This window comes from Poecilia reticulata, linkage group LG22, assembly GCF_000633615.1.
Source record: "Poecilia reticulata strain Guanapo linkage group LG22, Guppy_female_1.0+MT, whole genome shotgun sequence".
NCBI lineage: Eukaryota > Metazoa > Chordata > Actinopteri > Cyprinodontiformes > Poeciliidae > Poecilia > Poecilia reticulata.
In genome coordinates, this window is record NC_024352.1 from 22,756,204 (window position 1) to 22,765,375 (window position 9,172).

At 39.3% G+C, this 9,172-nt stretch overlaps 1 long non-coding RNA gene across 1 annotated transcript in view; it reads left to right on the plus strand.

The window, feature by feature from the left end:
- LOC108165821 (uncharacterized) overlaps positions 1-6,680 on the plus strand; it is a 77,672-nt gene extending 70,992 nt beyond the window's left edge. The window contains exon 3 of the long non-coding RNA XR_001776139.1: positions 3,841-6,680. This is a non-coding gene — a long non-coding RNA (uncharacterized LOC108165821). The remainder of the gene's footprint in view (positions 1-3,840) is intronic.
- Positions 6,681-9,172: the final 2,492 nt, after the last annotated feature.

The window sequence follows — 9,172 nt, forward strand, 5'->3', positions numbered from 1 at the left end:
AGGTGTTTCATCCCCTTTTAGTTCTGGTAGGAAAAGAAAAATTCTGTTGCAAAAACTAATTATATATATTTTCCTATCTGGTACACTTTGTACTGATAAACAACATCCATGACCGCTGAAAAGCATGTAATTCTCAGACTATGTGCAGCAAATGAAGCATTTTTAGTGCTGTGTCCCTGTAGCTCACTTCTTATAAGTTTGTTTCTTTTAATTCAAAATTGCAATGCTTTATAATACTGAATGATGGAGAGGAAAATATGTGTCCTTTTCACTGCTCACCCAAGTTTCCTGCATAGTTTGAAGCAAAAAAGCCCTCTAGTTCAGTTATGCCATCAACATGCTGCTAAATATCCATCCATCCATCCATTTTCTTTACACCCTTGTCCCTTGGTGGGGTCAGGAGGGTTGCTGGTGCCTCTCCAGTTAACGTTTCAGGCGAGAGGCGGGGTCACCCTGAACAGGTCGCCAGTCTGTCGCAGAGCAACACAGAGACACACAACCATGCACACACACACACTCACACCTAGGGGCAATTTGGAGAGGCCAATTAACCTGACAGTCATGTTTTTGGACTGTGGAAGGAAACCGGAGTACCCGGAGAAAACCCACCATGCACAGGGAGAACATGCAAACTCCATGCAGAAAGACCGGGGCCGGGAATCGAACCCAGAACCTTCTTGCTGCAAGGCAACAGCTCTACCAACTGCGCCACTGTGCAGCCGTGCTAAATATCTGTTTGACGTATTTTTATATGCTTAAATATACATTTTTGTATTAAAAACTGTAATTAAATTGTCTTTATATGGCAAAATTTCTCTATTTTAGTGGATGTTCCTTAAAAAAACTGTTGAATGAGCTTTCTGCTTTGAAAACTAATGGAAATGTTGATTATGAATGACTTAAAACTAAGGTTTGCAGATATTTTGACAATGTTTCCCAATCTTGTTTGAGGATTATTGTGTGGGAGAACAGAACTGTACTGTAGGATTACAGCCTTAAAAACTCGGCCAAGGAAAGTGAAAAAACTCTGACGTAAAAGAAACAAACAATAAAAGGATGGGCATTTTATCCTGTATGTTTAAAAGGGCTCATGATAAGTTCAATGGTGAAAACAGAGAAAACAAACACCCAGAGAGTAAAGCCGATTGCGGAAGAGTAGGAGTTTGCAGCAAATGACATCTGATAGTGACAAACGAAAGCAAAAAGTACAAAAACATTGTTATTTTTTTCCCTGTGATTGATGGAAGCTGAGGCCATCGTTTTCCACCAACTGTGCCCCAAGTTTACAGATTCTTTGCCTTGGAGAAATATAATTTATTACAGCAAACAACCTATTAATAAGAAATCAATAGGAGGCTCCCAGATGTGTTTTGTACAAAGCTTTAATGAATTTTTAAAAACGTTCTACTTGAAATAAATTGGAAAACTGAGGAAAGTAAAGTAGCTCAGTGCTTGATGCTTCAAAGAGATTATGAAGTAAATGACATGGAAAAAATGCTAAAAATTAGCTTTTTGTTTGCTCCCAGTCTTAATGATGAAATTGTTTTGTGTGCAAATGTGGAAGCGTGCAGCTGAGAGAAAAAATGGGTCTGCTCTGGAAAAGCGAAGCTATCATGCATCATATTTATAGCTCCTCACATATCATTTTAATTTGCATTTCTGGCGCTGTTGATATCTGTTGTACATATATTGATGAAACATTAGCTCGTGTTTCATGTTGTCAGGCTTGTTTTCTTTTCTTTTAGCTCCAGGTGCCTTTCGTTGGCTCTGTATCTGAAAGCTGAATATGAATGTCACTTACTGTTACGCATTCCCCGTTTTGCTTCCTTTTTCCAATAGCTGCTGCATTTCAGGTGGACATGCATTATGGCAATAAAAGTGTTTAATATTTTCTATAAATCATGTTTCATCACAAAGAGTGTAACTGACATGATTTATAACTAAACACACCTCCAACATACAAAGAAAACATAATGCTGAATCATTCTTCACTTATGTTTTGCTTTAAAGGGTCCAACTTTTCTTGTAGTCTTTTAAAGTATTATTGAGCTATATGGTTTTCTTTATGTCTATCAAATCTACTCCAACTTTTTGTCCAATTCAGATAAATACTTTGTTTTGTTTAAACCACTTAACTCTTCCTTGTGATTCATTCAGATGCAAACATATTTAAACTCAAAGGTTGGAGCAGTTAACAATAACTTAGCAAAAGATATTTTTAATTTGGACTTTTGACCAACTTGTTGTTAGGAATATATCACAAAGACGCCCATTTCTTCCCAGTGTTTCTATGACTAAAATCCTTGAGTTTTTTCCCTCTAAATGAACTCCTCTAGCTCACAGATTTCCTATCTGTGGCTACATGCTCCTCATTCCACTGAACTCTGTTTGCCCTCCAATGTTTCTGCATCCATCTCTGCTCCCAGCCCCGTCTGAACCCTCCTGCTCCAACCACCATGCATACATGCACCCAGGATTCCCCTCATCCTACTACAACTCATTCAGCAAGCCGCCATCTCATTTTAAACCATATCTGCTCTTTATTCCCTCTTTCACCTCTCACCTCATCCTCAGACTCTCTGCCATTAATGGCACATTTCTTTATCACTGTTCCCGTCAGTAAATCTTTTAAAGGTGACCTATTATGCTTCCTTTAACAGGTTAGGGTAGGTCTATGGGCTCAACAGAGCATGTTCATTACATTTTTTGTGCAAAATTATTCTTAGATAATGCGATTCTAGTCTGATCAGTTCTGGATATTTTGAGCTTCTTCCAGAATGAGCTGGTTTAGGGCTTCTTGTCACTTGAAATCCAAATAAGCTGCTGTTGGCTATGAGCCCCAACTCAAAGTTTACATTCACGTGAAATTAGCTGCAAACAGATGTGCAATTATACAACTGTACATCTTTAAAAATCTGAAATGGAGCCTCCCACACAACCAATAAGAATGCAGCAAGTGGTTTCTGGATGGTAAGTCAACAACTAAACTTTTGTCTTTTCCAGCAGCCATTGTACAGTGGTAAAACCAGCTGGAGCTCTGTTTGGGTTGCTAGGTAACACCGCAACTCCAGTAGATTAAGCCTATCGATTGCCAAAAACAGCTGGGTGGATTTTCAGCGCTTGGGCTTATTTTTAGTATCAGTTGAGATCCAATTGGAAGTTTTAAAATGTGCAAAATGTGAATTTAGCTTAACAGGTCACCTTTAAAAATGTCCTGTAGTTTCCTGATTATGTGTGGCTGAAATGGAGGCATCTATACCAGAACATGACAAAACATCCTCTTGCTTGTAATCAGCTGCCATAACGTTGGCGTGGCGGGATGCAGGAACATCAGTTCAGCTATACTTACAAACCTGTTTAGATCTTAAAGACGATAATTTTCTGTCACTTTACAACTAGAAGTTTCAACTTACACATGATTTATAGAAAAAGAGTACAAAAACAGTCAAATTGCAAATAAAAACTTGCAATCTAAGAAACTTTTGATCAGACTTACTGTATTAGATGAAATAATATTGATTTTTAAATTGCTGCTTGCCCTGCTTTTCTTGTATTTTTCTTATTTACTGTCCTATTGGAGGAAAATTATAACCAAACAAGGAGCTGATGAGTATTCCCTTCCAGATTTCAGAGTAAAACATCGTATATAACTTAACATGACCCAGTTTACAAGCTATTACCAAAGGTACATCACAACTTAGTGAAAATAGCAGACGATGAATTAGGGGTTTCAGTCTTTGAAAATCTCTTTGTTTGTACTGGAGGGCATCAGACTTCATGCAGACCTGTGTGTGTGTAGTGGTGGAAAATGTATCTCTCGCTCTTTTTCATTGCTTGCAGGAGGACAGTGCAGAGCCTTGGTACAGAAGGACACAATGAGGTGGCAGCTTCGCTTGGCTGACCAGGCAGAGCCGGAACAGGAAGAGAGATTACCTCCTGCAGGGGCTCTGTGGGTGTGTGAGCAGGTGGATGTATGAATGAAGAACGGTGTTTGTGTGTTCCTCTCTTTTCCAATTAGTACCAGCATCAGCTCTTTTCTACCCGGGTCAGTGGTGCAGAATGGCTTCTGGATGCACAGCTCTGTTGGTTCCAGAAACGTTTCGGTAACACTGGAAACAAACTACACACCGGAATCTGTGAAAGTACTTTAATGTTTTAATTTCGTGAAAACGTAAAGCTGGACTTCAAGTAGAATCCAACGCAAGAGCAACCTCGGTTTAAAAATCTCTGGAATGTAATGCCACAATTAAGCAGGCACCTAGTAACCGCAGTGAAGAGGAGCTCGTTACCTAGCAACCCCAGTCGAGTTCCGCCCATCACCTAGCAACCCAAGCTGAGCTCCGAGACATTTGGTCGACAGATTTTACTGCTGACCAAACTGCTGGAAAAGACAAAATGTTTTCTTTCTGACTTACTATCCAGAAACCACTTGCTGCACTCTTGTTGGTTGTGCAGGAGGCTCCACTACTGCTTTTCTAAGATGTAGGGTTGTATAATTGTGGATCTGTTTTTCAGCAATTTTAACATACAAATGTAAAAATTTAAATCTCATTACCTAAGAATAATTTTGTACAAAAAAAAATATAATGAACATGTTTTGTTTGGCCCTTTGACCTGCTAGGTCACCTTTACTCAATATAATTACTTGCTTAAAGCTAGCTTCCATATGTTGCTTAGTTTTGTCTTGATTCAATCTTACCAAGTTATTTGCACTAGAAACCTGACCAAAAGTACTTGGTAAGATTTTGTGTTTTTGCAGTGTAGTGTGGTGGATCCGCAGTCCTGAGCAGAACTTGACCAAACTGACCTCTTTTGCTTCAGCAGGGCTTTTTTTCACGAGCTTGTTTCCCCTCTGAACTAAGCAACCCTATTTATCTGACTCTGGTTGTCATCGTGGTCGAACGTGGTCGTATTAAACTTTCATAATGTATACTCTCTTTAGACTTCTGTTGAAGGTTGTGTTAGGCCCTCAGAGGACGTATACCATGCTGAATATCCCCCAATTATGTTTATGATGACTCTGAGTGCAGATCTGAGGAGCAGACAGACAGACGGATGGGCGCAGAGAGAGGCAGACAGACGGGACATGTATCTGGAGGGGAAAGTGGTATTCTGTGAGGATTGATAGACTCCATATTGTGAGCTAATGATCTCCCCAGGGCACTGGGGAGAAACGATGAAACCAGTCTGCATGACACTGTCACACTCCCTATGTCACGCTGCCACCTTCATCTCTCAGTCTTCTCTTACTCACTCTTTGCCTTCCTCTCAACTTGGCTTTTTTCCCCCTCCTCGGGGAAATGCATCGATTCACCTTTGTTTGTACTGTCACCCACACATATTCAGCTGTCACAGCCAGGAACGGAGCTCACTGAACTGATGGGGCTGATTTAGAGTAAGAGGCATTCGCTGTCCTCGTTTCCCAAAAAATGAAAACTCCACGACATCTATTCTCATTTAGTTCAATCTGGACGCAAATGCCAAAGATGTCTGCGGGAGGTGTTTAAAAGATGCTCGAGCATAGGTGGGAGATAACGTCATACTCCTGGCTTTGCAGATATAATGGGAAAAAGATCTTTTTAAATCAATTGTCAGCGCTCTTACAATGGCAGGCACAATGAGAGCATTCACAGGCTGAGTTGATGGAAAGGCGCAATCATCTCCTGCGATCTGATTCTCAATCCGGAGCCTCGCTGTCACAGCTTCAATAGAAGACAATGCGGAGAGGAGGCAAAGACACAAACATGTGGAAGGCTGGTGTTAACTGCAGGTAGAACGTTTACTGTACCGCTGAGGCGTCATGTCTGCTAGAAAATGGAGGCAACTTCTCAGGAATGGAAGCGTACATTAGTCACAACGACCCAGTGGATATGTTTATGTTGAGCTCCTGCAGTTAAATTATTCCCCCCTCTAGCCTTCATAAATAATCAGACTAAACGCGTAGACATTTTTGATCTCTTGCATGTATTTTGCATGTTTTCGTTAAATTATGTTACCTGGAGACTGTTTAGGATTAGCCTGGGTCTCGTCTTCGATATTGCAGCAGATATGATTGCGGTTGCTTTGCATCTTTTTGTAAGTTGATTACTTTTCTCTCTGTTGCTGTTTTGTGTACCCATTCTGACAGCAGATGAAAATAACCATCTAAATGCTGTAATAGAAGAAAATGTGGTGATATGACTGCAGTAAATTATATCTTTCAGCAGCAGGTCAATTGAAAGTGAATTGGGTTTGATCTGAGGTCAGGTTAACTGGGTATCAGCCCCGTAGTAAATTAGAATAGAACATAATTCATTTACAAATAATACATTCAAATTAAATTATATCCCTATTTTTATGATTATTGATCATATATGAAACAGCTAAAACAAACTGATGCAGCATAATTTAAGGAATACAAAATGATTTGGTTACAGGAACAACTAGAATTGCAATCCAAAAGTATTAATTGAATGCACAAATTGGTGAATTTCTTAAATTGACCGTATCCGCCTGGATTTGTTGGATCTCTTTGATGTTATTTCTTAGCCTTTTTATACTTGTTTGTATGTCTTTTCCTTTTTGTTCCACTTTGGGGCTGCTTGTGTCATTATATGATTGTTTCTTTTATCCTTTTGAGGTCAATCTTCTAGCTTTTTTTTGTTGATTTGTGTTTCATTTTGATTATTTCATGTCTTTTTTTAGATTTAGTTTAAATTTCTGCCGTTTTGTATATTTGCGATGCTGCTGTTCCACAAAAACAAGCAAATTTTCCCTCCATTTTTCAATGCAATCATTTAAAAAAAAAGATTTTCAGTAATTTTCTAAAATCTGCTTGAAGTAATATTACATTCTATGTTGTTAATTACTACGGTGAATATTTTCTACCAGCAGCAGAGCTCTCGCATATACTTAGTGGTCTTAGTTTCTCATATCCCATCAGTTAATGGGGCCAAACCAAAGTGGTTAATATGAGTGACATCCATATGGTTGTGATTATGATACTGCAGCAAACACAAGCAGACTGTTATGAAACTTTCATAGCCCACAATCATCCCTGGCCAATAAATCAAACGCACCTTTGAGGAGGAGAATATGAACATCTCTGTCTGAGATGTGGTTTGTGGGCTTTCTTACTGTAAATATGACTTGAGGTTGCAATAATTAAAAACAGACGAACTGAACTCCTTTAACTGGCTCGTGTTGTTGGTAATCACCACGGAGGACGCCGTGCACTTAATGTTACCGTGGCAACCAGTCATTTGTGGTAGCGTGACAGATGGCATCCTTCATCATTGCCTGAAATCGTCCTGGTCAACGTTGAAGTCTTTTTAGGGCAATAATTAAAACAATAGATAAAGAAATGAAAAAGGTTACAGCAATTTTAATAACCTTTATCCCCATAATTTATAAAGATAATTAACTACCAAGAGACATAAACTGAGAGGCAGTGACTGATCACATGGGTTCGTTTATGGCATGAAATAAATTACTGAAATGTCAATAAAATGGCCGGATCCAGAGCCATTCTTTCTTTGCATTAGTTTTGCAGCAGTTTGCGTCGGCACTGCATTTTTTTGCAGTGCTGTTGTTATTAGGACTCTTTGTAGCTGACAGATTGACTTTCAGGCCACAAACTGTGGCCCGGAGGCTCCCCCGGGCCCCCAGCAGGCCGGCTCAGTAATCTCTCCACAGCTGAATTTGTGCTTGTATTGAAGAAAAGGCTGAAAAGACGATAATTTCCCCCTTTTCTCTCAACATCATCTTTCCTGTTTTGAGTGCATGCCTTGCATACACGCCCTTTCGAGCAGAAAAGAGGAAATCCTCTTTTGTTCCTGACATTTCCTTTGTTCTTTTACGCTGAGAATTAAAGTTTGCACAGTTTTCTCATCTTCTCCTTGGCTTTTTCACTTTTATCATTCAAATGTGCACAGACAGGTCCTTGTTTTGATTACTTTGCTGCCGTCATATTATTGACTTGCTTTATATAGATACAGACACAGAGGAGGAGAGACGGAGCGCAGGTGCCACAGCTGGTGGTTTGACAGGGATGTGGGCTGAACTGTGTATTGGATTTCTTTGAAATTGTTAGGACTCATCTGTCTGAATTCTCCTCCTATTTCAGCTTGGCTTGTGCTGCACTGAAGGGTAACCACGGCTGACAAAGAAAGTGCAGCATTTCAAGAGATTTATGCACCCGGGCTACTAGTTGAGAGAGAACAAACGTCCTCTGCACCTCAGACTCGCTGTGACATTTTCCGATAATGGTTCGGCTTCCTGACTCATTCTCCCAGCTCCGTCGTCACGGAGAAGCAAGGAGAAAGTGCCGCTATAGCACACACCATTACAAATCTAAGAGGAAAAATAACATTGATTGAAGGCGCAGAGAACTGTGAATCACTTACTGAGGCAAATTCACCTCTGAGGCTCCGTTTTGATGCATGCAGCTGCCAGCGTGTTGTCCTGTTACTGCCAGGAAAATAATGGTATTTCTTATTATCTATGTAACACATTCCGTTTCACTTGAAAGTTCAGCTGTTCTGCACGAGAATAAGCCAAACTGAGATTCGTTCCTTTGTTCGTAATAGATTTTCTGTCTCTGTTCCAACACAGACTTTTAGCCGTAATCTTTCTTGGATGTAAAATATGAGTTTGATATGCTAACTGTCATCGTGGTTTACAGGTTTAGTGATTAACCAAAATGAAGCCCTCGTTTTAATAGAGTTTTCTGACTCATTAAAGTGTGCTGCATTTTGTAATAAAAACCATTAAATTTACCGCCCACACATGCTGTCATATGCTCAAATATGTTTCCCAGATCAATAATTCCTAAAAGCAAATAAAATGGTGTTATTGCTCCAATAAAGGTACTTTGCTTGTCAATAAATCTTTACCCAGAAGGCCTAGGGGCTTTACTTGAATTATCCCTTAGGGGAAATAAATCAATATACTAGAAATAGCTTTCACATGACAAATACTCTGTTCTAATATTCTTCAGATTTGATCAGTTCTGTCTGCTTTGCTTTGCATTCTGTCCATAAAGACTCGAATATATTGTTTTATTTAGTTAAGAAGCGAGTAGAGTAGAGCACATAGTTGGTTAAAGGTTATCAGAAAAGTAGAATATAATCTTTTATTACACTATATTACTTTTTTACATTACAAAAATTACTAAAAAAAATAGTTTTTGATG